Source organism: Camellia sinensis, chromosome 9, assembly GCF_055761805.1.
Source record: "Camellia sinensis isolate YWXY chromosome 9, ASM5576180v1, whole genome shotgun sequence".
Taxonomy (NCBI): Eukaryota; Viridiplantae; Streptophyta; class Magnoliopsida; order Ericales; family Theaceae; genus Camellia; species Camellia sinensis.
The window spans coordinates 82,977,756-82,990,632 of record NC_138969.1 but is presented as its reverse complement, the minus strand read 5'-3'; positions in this window follow the sequence as shown (position 1 = coordinate 82,990,632).

Here is a 12,877-nt window from a genome sequence, read left to right as displayed (position 1 = left end):
AGCCAATGTTGACCACCCCGGGGCCACTTTCTTGAACTCTAGACCCCATATTTGTGATGTACACACCTGGGAGGCCACCAATATTTGGTGGCCGACCATTAATTGTTCCTGACCCTTTTGACCCCCTCTAAAAAATGGTCTTTTCTCTCTCCTGGTTCACTTTTTTTTGAGTTTCAATCACATAGTTGTGTTGTGCACACATGGGAGACCACCAATATGAGGTGGCCGACCAATAATTTTTCTTGACCCCTTTGACCCTTCGTCGGCCGGCCATGGGAGGTGGTCGGCCGACCACCTGAACCCCCAAAACCTGGCCGGCCATGACCCCCACACCCGGTTCCTTCCAACTGTGACCTCTTTTTCCCCCCAGATCCTATATCCAGGGGGGTGCCCTTTTGGGGGGAAATTTGAATTCATTTTCCCCCATTTTTTCCTCCCCTCCTTTGCCTATATAACCAGCCCCTCAGCTGCATTTTTTGGGGTTACAAAAATTGTTTTGGAGACTTGGCATTAAACCTCTCTCTCTCTCTCTACTCCAAGCCTCAAAACCACCTTGCTCCTACACCATTTCTACACCATCACATAGCACCACACCTCCACTCTCCATTCCAGCAACTTGTGGCTGCTTGCCAGAGGTGAAGAACTCCCAAACTTGGCTCAAAAGTTGTTGGAGCATTGGTCTACAAGGGTGAGTCACTTTCTTCCATTTTCTAGTCTTTTTTTGCTTTGTATATAAGCCTTAGTTGATTGCATTTTTGGGCTCCGACCCTAACTGTAAATAGTCATATTTTGAGCCCGTTTTCATGTTTGATTAAGGGTCTTTCTCTGTTGGAGGCCTCCTGCTATCACTTGCTTCTTTAACTCTCTTTTAGGCCTTATTTTTGCATAGTATTTTTGGCCTGTTTGTGAGCTGTTTTGGACCTTTCCATAAATTGTGAAATATATTTTTTTGAGCCCCTCTTCAACATTGTTGAAGGGCTCTTCTCTTTTTGAGGCCAGAAGCTGTCACTTGCTTCTTTAACTCTCTTTTAGGCCTTATTTTTGCATAGCATTTTAGGCCTATTTTCGAGCTGTTTTGGACTTTGCCATAAACTGTAAAATAGCTTGTTTTGAGCCCATCTTCAACATTGTTGAAGGGCTCTTCTCTGTTTGAGGCCTCCTGCTATCACTTGCTTCTCTATCTCTCTTTTAGGTCAATTTTTGCATAGTACTTTAGGCCTATTTGTGAGTTGTTTTGAATCTTTCCATAAACTGTAAAACCGCTTTTTTTGAGCCTATCTTCAACATTGTTGAAGGGCTCTCCTCTGTTTGAGAACAGTAGCTTCCACTTGTCTCTTTATCCCTATTTTAGGCCTTTTCTTGCATGATAGTTTGGCCTTATTTCTGATTATTTTCGTGGCTTGATGTAAACTGGAAAGTGCCCTATTTTGAGCCCCTCTTCAACTTTGCTGAAGGGCTGTTTGCCATTTGGTGCCAGCTGCTGTCCCTTTGTGTTTAATCTCTATTTTAGGGCCTTTTTTTGCATGATAGATTAGCCCTATTTGCATTCATTTTTGGGACTTGTTATAAACCAGAAATATGCATGTTTTGGGACTGTCTTGCCTCTATCTTCATGCTTCATCATTAAATTATGCATGCTTTGTATAGCTATAGGCCAATGTGTATGCCTAGTTTTGTGTTTCGGTTCCATTCCATGCATCGGGTGCCATGTTTCCATGTTTCGGGATCATTTTGCATCACATTTCAGTGCTGAAACTTGCATGTTTGTATGCCATATTCCATGCCTTGCCATGCATTGGGTAGAGTGGCATCCGTGCCTTAGGATCGATCCTCGGTTTGCATGCAAGTGTGCACGCATTTCGAGTGTCTCATTTTCATCTCATGGTTACTGATGTGAGTATGGCTGAGGTCCATTCATGTTGGTGTAAGTCCATTATGTATTGTGTATGCCATTTCATTTCATAGCATTGTGTATGCTAGGTTGTATGTTAGCGCATTGTGTATGCCATGTTACCTCGTGCATCGTGTATGCCATTTCATAGCATTGTGCATGCTAGGTTGTACATTAGTTGCATTCATGCATGTCATGCATATTGCATTGTGTTTGGGATAGGAGTTAGCCCGAGCACGGGAAACGAGGGACGTTTCGTACTCCGAGTGACGGAACGTGTCTCAATTCCTAGTCGCCGACACTCCGGATTATCCATGATGGAGTCTAGGTCTTGTTGTGTTTATATGTGCATTCATTTCATATTGAGTCGTGCAATTGGACACCTCGGCCATCATGCATCGATATGCGTGATTGGTGGCACGAGGATCGAGGACTACACTCCCCGAAGAGTAATCATGCATACATATGTGAAAATACTTTGCCATGCCCCTTTGTTGCTCTCTGCTGCAGTAAATCAGAAATCGACAGCCTTCCGGAGCTTGGCACGCATTCCAAGAACAATTGCAAACAGAGGCAAACCGGGGCATCGCGAGGGATTCTCTGCACAAGGCAACCCGAGCATGCATCATTCCTCATCCGGAGTAGATTTGAGGCAGTCCTTGGCTTGCATGCCAATTTATTGCTTCCTAGTTTAATTTGTTAATTAATTAGGGTTTTGTACATATTTGGACTGTAATTATTCATTTGGGACTGTATATTATTTATTCGAACCCTCTGCGCGAGGGCATAACTGTAATAAGTGTGCGTGTGTGTGATGTATGCCTTCCAACCCCACGTCTTTCTCCCTTTTATTTACCCGCTTATGATGGTTAGATTAGGGCATGTTTCAATTAGCATACAGTATGATAGCATGTTTGTATTCATTCACCTGTTTTGCATGCACCGGGCTCGGCGCATCATACTAACTTCATTGTATCTTCAATTCCAAGTTGAATACATGTTAGGTGTAGCATTTCATATGCCATGTCTAGAATAGCCGAGCCTGCTATAGTTGCACTTTTGCATGTGTTGCATTAGGCATTTCTGTATAATTAGGATCATGCATGGATTTCTAATTAGCTTTTGTTTTGGCTTGGAGTACTCGGTAAGTTTTATGCTTTAGCATCCTTGCATGCGTGTGAATGACTGCCATGATAGCATGCTTACCATGAGGCTAATTGCTTATGTGATATATCTGCCTGAATGCCTGTGGGTGAAGGTTGGGTTATTTGGATTGGAACAATTCATCAAATGTGTGTTTTAAGCCCACTAGATAGGGGCAAAATCATGTTTTTTTCTAAGCCCACCCGAGGGTGGCAAATCCACGTCTTAGCCTACTTGCGGGTAGCACCATCAAACCATTTTCAAAATAAACAAATATGAAATGTTTTGTTCCAATTCAGGCGATCCAGTCTATACTTGTATGCTGTGCGCATCACATAGTAAATTCAGGCTAATAACCGGAATAAGAACACATAATGTTTTTAAAAATAGATATCATGGTTAGTAGAGGCCGATCTTTGATCGGGCGAGTGGGGGTGCTCACGAAGTGACCTTCCCCAATCGTACCCAAGTTCCCGAGCTAAGGCAACTTTGGTGATGACGAACACGTGGCCTTAGGCAAACGAGTCAGGGTTTCCTAAATTTCCCCAAAATAAAACATTTAGGTGGCGACTCTGTATCTGGCAAAGCAGTCCATGTTTGGCACTTCTTTCTAAAAAAAATCTGTTTTCTTAAAACGATTTGCCAGATTTGGACTCTTTGGTTCAGATTAAGAACCATGACAATTTGAGAGTCCTGAACTGTAGTGAGCCCAAATGAACAGAACGGGAGCCATCCCTCCCGGGGCGTTCGGGGACGTCTACACTATGGTCCACGAATTCATCATGTTTTTGAGTGAATTGACTCATTTGATTTTGTATTGGAAGCTTTGAAGTTGATTAAATTCATGCATGTTGCATGTTCATCATGTTCATCATGTTCTTGAAGTTTTGTTTGGAAATGGGTTCAATTGAACTACCTTTGGGCTTTGATTTTGCAAATTGATCTTTGAAACATATCATATTATGAGTTTTAAAGTGTTTTTTAGAAAATTAGCCCAAAAGAATCGAATTTGATGCTTTAAATGTTGAGTTTCATGCTTGGAGACAAATCTGGAAATTCCAGATTTTGGATCCACGCTCGAGCGAGGAACTTCACGCTCGAGCGTACACTCTGAGTCCATGTAGTCCGCTCAAGCGAGTAAAGTAACGCTCAAGCGTGAAATGCGTGTATCCAGTACTTTGCATGTGTTTGCAGTCTGCTCGAGCTAGGGAATGCACACTCGAGCGAGGACGTGTGTCTTACGCTCGAGCGGGGGTCGAGCGCCCGTCGAGCGTGAATTTCATGCATCCAGTACTTTTACAGTCCGCTCGAGCGAGGAAAGTCACGCTCGAGCAAAGATCCTTTGTCTGCATGTCCACTCAAGCGTAGAAAGCTACGCTCGAGCAAGACCCCTGTTTTCTGAAAATTCTGAAAAGTGTTTTAAAGTGCATCTTTGCATCCTCATTCCATCCTAGGCATTCCCAGGCCTAGTTTAAGGCATCTTAATGAGGATAATGCTATAAAACCACACCGAGTCAAGATAGGGACTAAGTTATTGTTTCCCAAACGTGCAACTTAGTGTGTGTTCATCCTGTAACTGTGTAGGGTTGGCATCCGAGGACGCTCACTAGCCTATCTGTAGCCCAGAACTCTGTGAGTAACAATGTTGTAAAGATATGTTTAATCATGAATATTTTCTGAATGATTAACTGTACTGCTTTCTGAAATGATATTTCTTAGTGAATGAATGCTTGTCCTATTTGCGAACTGTATTCATGGCATCCATAGCAATTTACTGTTACTGTACTGTACTGTTACTGTCACAGAGATCTTTGTCGGTTTCCATGTTTGGAACCACTACTGTTTACTAATATGATGGCCATCAACTGACTATTCGGTCTGTTAAGACCCACTATACTGTTTGCTATTGGATGTACCACTTATGACTGCTATGATCGAATAACTGATCTACTGTTCAAATGACTGCTTTAAATACTGAAATGACATTCATTCTTAACCTCTTTACGCATATGTTATTCACTGGGTTTTAGCTCACTGTTTATATATATATGTAGGTGTCCAGGCACCGGATCGGAGCTAGGAGCGTTGGGTTAAACTCCCTTTTTGTCAAGCCAGCCACTGTGCCTCACTGAGAGGTTCCAAGTCCTTCAAGCTAGGGCTTTTTGGGGTGTTTAGATTCATCCTTTCTGTCTCTGTTTTTGTATAGACTAACTATACCTGTACTGTACTGTTCTAATAGGGATTAGGTCCCTGTCCTGGATGATTATATATGTATGTATATACTGTTTTGATTCTGAATGTGAATATGTATGAAAAGTCTTTTTTTCACATACAGACTGTCACAGCTCATTGGACATCTTTCATTACTGTTTTGGCTTCCACTAGCCCCTGTACTCTGTATTACTGTTAAGCAGGCCTTCGGTAATCACGGATTACTGGCCGGTTACGGTGCTAAACCTATAGGGGCGGGTTTGGGTCGTGACAGAGTGGTATCAGAGCGATATCAAACCACGAGTTATACCGCACACACGTGTCCAAATGAGCTATAGGATGTCCTAGAAAAGTGAATAGGGCATTGCATAAGCATTGAAAAAGTGTGTGTGGCCATGACATGAATATATGTGCTAATGTGTTAATATGCTAAGTATGCAACTGCCTATGTTTATTATCATCGTATTGTATATAGTGAAATGGACAATGCAAGGAATGCCGATGAAACTGAATCATATGACGCCAGAATGGCGAGATTAGAAAGAATAGTTGAAATGTTGAATGAGGCCTTGAGGCTACAAGAGAACCAACAACCTCCACCTCTTCCGGTACAGCCGGAACCGAATATGAATGATGATATAATTGCTCTAATGCAGAAGTTCAGTAAAATGAAACCACCGTCATTCCAAGGAGGCCTTAAACCGCTAAAGGCCGAAGTATGGGTCCTAGAGACCGAGAAATTGTTTGAAGTCTTTCCGTGTTCTGAAGCACACAAAGTGCTATTGGCTACCTTCACCTTACAAGAAGAGGCCAGAAGGTGGTGGATGCTTTTTCGTGACACCAATACTGCTATGACTTGGGCTCAGTTTAAGGGAGCCTTCTTTGAGAAATACTTTCCATAGTGTGTCAAGGACCGAAAGGTGACTGAATTTGAACAACTGAAACAAGACACTATGTCCGTAGCTGAGTACGAATCGAAATTCACTGAACTCACCAGATATACACCACACATGGTGGATACTGATTAAAAAAAGGCCAGGAAGTTTGAAGGCGGCCTTAATGTTGAAATCCATGACAGAATCAATGTTCTAAAACTAATAAAATATGTAGATGTTCTTGACCGAGCAATAATGGCTGAGTCGAACATCGAGGCATTGAAACAGACTGAAACACTAGCGACCGAGTGGCGTGGTAAAAGACGAGGCTTCAAGTTTAAGAAAGGCCGGAACAGTTCATTGAATAAAAAGCAAAATATAGGGTCAACAACCAGTTCCAGTCAGGGAAGTGGTTCCATACCACCCTGTTCTGAATGTGGTAAGAAACATAAAGGGATTTGTTATAAAATTTCAGGTGCTTGTTACAGGTGTGGCAAGGTGGGCCACATGGTCAAAGATTGCCCTTCTGCTCCTCAGGGCAATAGTAAAGCTGCGGCCAGGGCCGCAGCATCAACCGTTGCACCAAAACCCAATCCTAAAGCCACTGGAAAAGAGCCTATGAGGCAAGGCCGGGTGTTCGCACTCGTACCGGGAGATGTACAGAATACCGAGACCGTTGTGTTAGGTATACTCTCAATTTGTGCTCAAAATGCATATATTCTGATTGATTCGGGATTTACACATTCATATGTCTCGCATGCTTTTTCGCGAAAATTAAATAGACCACTAGAACCTATGAATTATCTGCTAGTTGTATCTTCACCTGTTGGAGGATCCATGACTTGTGCTTATATGTACCGTGCATGTGAGATTATTGTTGGAGATGCGCATTTGTATATTGATTTACTGCCATTGAATATTGATCATTTTGATGTGATATTGAGAATGGACTGGTTAACAAAATATCATGCTACCATAGACTGTGTAACAAAACAAGTTGTTTTCCGTCCACCTGGACTGCCTGAATTTGTGTTTAACGGAGTTGAAGTAGTACCTCCCCCATACCTGATTTCATCTATGAAAGCTTTTAAACTGATTAAAAAAGGGTGTAAAGGGTATCTGTGTTGTGTATTGACTGTACCTACTGATGCTAAAACTGATGTGAACAGTATTCCTATAGTCAGAGAATTCTCAGATATTTTTGCAAATGATTTGCCAGGGGATTTGATTGATAGGGAGATTGAATTCACCATTGATGTGATTCCGGGTACACAGCCAGCATCTAAAGCTCCTTACAGAATGGCACCGACTGAATTGAAAGAGTTGAAGTTCAGCTGCAAGAATTGTTAGATAAGAAGTTTATCAGGTCTAGTACTTCACCGTGGGGCGCGCCAGTCTTATTTGTGAAAAAGAAAGACGGCTCATTGAGACGCTGCATTGACTACCGTGAACTGAACAAGGTAACAGTGAAAAATAAATATCTATTGCCTCGTATTGATGATTTGTTTGACCAGTTACAGGGTGCCCAAGTGTTCTCCAAAATTGACCTTAGATCTGGATACCACCAGTTGAAAGTCAAGACAAAAGACATTGAAAAGACTACCTTCCGAATGAGGTACGGACATTATGAATTCTTAGTTATGCCTTTCGGAGTTACCAATGCACCTGCTGCATTTATGGATCTTATGAACAGAATTTTCAAACCATTCCTAGATGAATTTGTAGTTGTGTTCATAGATGACATTCTGATTTATTCCAAAGGTAGAGAAGAAAATGAACATCATTTGAGAATTGCTTTGCAGACCTTAAGAAAACAGAAACTGTATGCTAAACTGACTAAATGTAAATTTTGGCTTGATAACGTGATGTTTTTGGGGCATGTGATTAGTAAAGATGGCATTTCAGTTGATCCGCAGAAAATTAAAGTAGTAGTGAATTGGTCCAGACCGTCTAACGTTATAGAAGTCCGAAGTTTCCTAAGCTTAGCCGGATATTACAGAAGGTTTGTCAAAGACTTCTCCAAAATTGCCCTACCACTAACTCAATTGACTCAAAAGGGGATATCATTTGACTGGACCGATCAGAGAGAATCAGCCTTTCAAGAGTTAAAGACTCGACTTGTGACTGTACCGATTCTTACCCTACCCTCAGGTACGGATGGTTATACTATATTTAGTGATGCTTCTTATAAGGGTTTGGGATGTGTTTTAATGCAGAATGGTAAAGTTATTGCGTATGCTTCCCGACAACTGAGACCGCATGAAAAGAACTACCCGACCCATGACGTGGAACTTGCTGCAGTAGTGTTTGCATTGAAAATCTGGCGTCACTACCTTTATGGGGCGACATGTGAGGTGTATACAGACCACAAGAGTTTGAAGTACTTCTTCACACAGAAAGAACTGAACATGAGGCAGCGGAGATGGTTAGAACTGATAAAAGATTATGATTTGCAAATTTTGTACCATCCAGGAAAAGCTAACACCGTTGCCGATGCATTGAGTCAGAAGTCGATCAGAAATTTAGCCTGTTTACTCACCGGACAGAAAGAGTTGCTATGTGACCTTGAAAGACTTAAAGTTGAGATCATTTTGCGTGAACAAGGTGGAACATTAGCTGCTATTTCTGCTCAACTGGCACTTATCGAAGAGATTAAAGAGAAACAGCAACAGGAAGACTTCTTGAAGAAAATCATCGATGAATGAGAATCTAAACCGAGGCCGGGTTTCAAATTTCAAAACAATGTACTAAAATTTCAGGGAAGGTTATGTGTACCGAGTGATTTTGAACTGAAAAGAAGAATTCTTCAAGAGGGCCACAATTCAAAATTGTCTATCCATCCAGGAAATACGAAAATGTACAAAGACTTGAAACTGAATTTCTGGTGGCCGGGAATGAAGAAAGAAATTGCTGATTTTGTGTCGAAATGTCTTCATTGCCAACAAGTCAAAGCCGAACATCAACGACCCGCAGGCTTGCTGCAACCCTTACCGATACCGGAGTGGAAATGAGAACATATCACTATGGATTTCATTGTTGGTTTACCTCGCTCTAGTAAAGGTATGGATTCAATTTGGGTTATTGTTGATAGACTGACTAAATCTGCTCACTTCTTACCTGTCAAAATGATTTATAATGCGGACAAATTGGCTATACTCTATATCGATGAGATTGTTAGATTGCATGGAGTGCCTGTGTCCATTGTGTCTGATAAGGATTCGAAATTTACATCAAGATTCTAGCAAAGCCTAAAGACAGCATTGGGTACTAAACTGAGACTGAGTAGTGCATACCATCCTCAGACAAATGGCCAGTCAAAAAGAACCATCCAAACTCTAGAGGATTTACTGAGAATGTGTGTCCATGATTTTCAGGGAAATTGGTAAAGCCACTTACCGTTGGCTGAATTCGCCTACAACAACAGTTTTCATTCAAGCATTGGTATGGCGCCTTTCGAGGCTTTGTATGGCAGGAAATGTCAATCTCCAATTTGCTGGGCAGAAGTTGGAGATGGGCCTTTGCTTGGACCCGAGATTGTACATGAAACTACTAAAATAGTGAAACTGATTCAACAGAAATTGAAAACCGCACAGAGCCGGCAGAAAAGTTATGCGGATGTCCGAAGGCGAGACAGAGAATATGAAGTAGGTGATCATGTTTTTGTTAAAGTGACACCGATGAAAGGCCAGACTCGTTTTGGAGTCAAGGGCAAGCTAGCGCCGAGATATGTCGGACTGTATGAGATTATTGAGAAAATCAATCCGGTAGCGTATCAAGTAGCGCTTCCTCTTGAAATGGAGCATATGCATAACGTGTTCCATATTTCAATGTTGAGGGATTACCTCCGGGATCCCTTCCATGTGATTGAGCCTACTTGTGTCGTGCTAAGTGACGACTACACTTATGAGGAACGGCCTATTCAGATTGTAAACAGACGAATCAAGAAGTTGAGGAACAAAGAGATTTCGTTAGTGAAAGTTGATTGGCAAAACCATGGCGGCGTATATGCCACTTGGGAAAGGGAAGACGATATGATCAAGATATATCCTGAACTGTTCCCTCTGGATCCAGTGTTCTTCGGATCCAGTGTTCTTCCAAAATGAAGGTAATTCGAGTTTGGAGGACCAAACTCTTTGTAAGAAGAGGAGACTGTGACAACTCTCACCACTGATTACTGCTAAACTGTGACTGAACATGATAAGTAACTGATTAGGATGAAATCCTAAACTGATTGCATGAATGTGTAATGTTAAATGCATTTCTATCTGTTTGTCATTGATTTATCTGTTCATGTTTTAAGTTTCGAACTGTAAATTGAAGGCCTTATCGGCGGCCGAATCCGGAACTGATTAGTGTTTTGTGTTAATTAGAATTAATTTGATTTTATGGTATGTTTAATTGAAATTTGATTTGGTATGATTAAATAATGTTGAATTACATTAATTTGAGTTATTTACCAAAATGTCATTAAGTGAACTTTGCTAGACCAATTGTATAGTCTTGATTTACATGTGTTGTATCTTTTTGTTCATTTCATCTAGAGCAAAACCGACTAGAGAGAGGGAGAGTTAGGAGAAAACTTAGCTCATCAAGAATTGCTTGGAGAACTAGAAGTAATTGAAGAAAGGATTGCATAGTTAGGCTCCTACACCTTAATAATTGAGGACCTAAGGTAGGAGAATCATCTTCTTGAACTTGTATTTAAGTTCTATCTTGCATGTTTCATGGAAGTTTAGTGATCTAAGTCTAGAATTGGTTCACATTGTTGAATTGAGTAGTAAATCATGCATGCATGTACATGTTTTAGCATTTTGAGGTTATTTTCATGGAAATTGCTATATGCATGTCTATATTCTAGCTATGGTCCATGAATTCATCATGTTTTTGAGTGAATTGACTCATTTGATTATGTATTGGAAGCTTTGAAGTTGATTAAATTCATGCATGTTGCATGTTCATCATGTTCTTGAAGTTTTGTTTGGAAATGGGTTCAATTGAACTACCTTTGGGCTTTGATTTTGCAAATTGATCTTTGAAACATATCATATTATGAGTTTAAAAGTGTTTTCCAGAAAATTAGCCCAAAAGGATCGAATTTGATGCTTTAAACGTTGAGTTTCATGCTTGGAGACAAATCTGGAAATTCCAGATTTTGGATCCACGCTCAAGCGAGGAACTTTACGCTCGAACGTACACTCTGAGTCCATGCAGTCCGCTCAAGCGAGTAAAGTAACGCTCGAGCGTGAAATGCGTGTATCCAGTACTTTGCATGTGTTTGCAGTCTGCTCGAGCGAGGGAATACATGCTCGAGCGAGGACTTGTGACTCACGCTCGAGCGGGGGTCGAGTGCCCGTCGAGTGTGAATTTCATGCATCTAGTACTTTTGCAGTCCGCTCGAGCAAGGAAAGTCACGCTCGAGCAAAGATCCTTTGTCTGCATGTCCGCTCGAGCGTAGAAAGCCACGCTCGAGCGAGACCCCTGTTTTCTGAAAATTCTGAAAAGTGTTTTAAAGTGCATCTTTGCATCCTCATTCCATCCTAAGCATTCCTAGGCCTAGTTTAAGGCATCTTAATGAGGATAATGCTATAAAACCACACCGAGTCAAGATAGGGACTAAGTTATTGTTTCCCAAACGTGCAACTTAGTGTGTGTTCATCCTGTAACTGTGTAGGGTTGGCATCCGAGGACGCTCACTAGCCTATCTGTAGCCCAGAACTCTGTGAGTAACAATGTTGTAAAGATATGTTCAATCATGAATATTTTCTGAATGATTAACTATACTGCTTTCTGAAATGATATTTCTTAGTGAATGAATGCTTGTCCTATTTGCGAACTGTATTCGTGGCATCCATAGCAATTTACTGTTACTGTACTGTACTGTTACTGTCACAGAGATCTTTGTCGGTTCCCATGTTTGGAACCACTACTGTTTACTAATATGATGGCCAACAACTGACTGTTCGGTTTGTTAAGACCCACTATTCTGTTTGCTATTGGATGTACCACTTATGACTGCTATGATCGAATAACTGATATATTGTTCAAATGACTGCTTTAAATACTGAAATGACATTCATTCTTAACCTCTTTACGCATATGTTATTCACTGGGCTTTAGCTCACTGTTTATATATATATATGTAGGTGTCCAGGCACTAGATCGGAGCTAGGAGCGTTGGGTTAAACTCCCTTTTTGTCAAGCTAGCCACTGTGCCTCACTGAGAGGTTCCAAGTCCTTCAAGCTAGGATTTTTTGGGGTGTTTAGATTCATCCTTTCTGTCTCTATTTTTGTATAGACTGACTGTACCTGTACTGTACTGTTCTAATAGGGATTAGGTCCCTGTCCTGGATGATTATATATGTATGTATATACTGTTTTGATTCTGAATGTGAATATGTATGAAAAGTCTTTTTTTCGCATACAGACTGTCACAGCTCATTGGACATCTTTCATTACTGTTTTGGCTTCCGCCAGCCCCTATACTTTGTATTACTGTTATTACTGTTAAGCAGGCCTTCGGTAATCACAAATTACTGGCCGGTTACGGTACTAAACCCATAGGGGCGGGTTTGGGTTGTGACACATGGCCTAGGAATGCCTATGATGGAAAGAGGATGTAAAAATGCACTTTAAAACACTTTTCAAAATTTTCAGAAAACAGGGGTCTCGCTCGAGCGTGGCTTTCTACGCTCGAGCGAACATGCAGGCAAAGGATCTCCACTTGAGCGTGACTTCTTTCGCTCAAGCGGACTGTAAA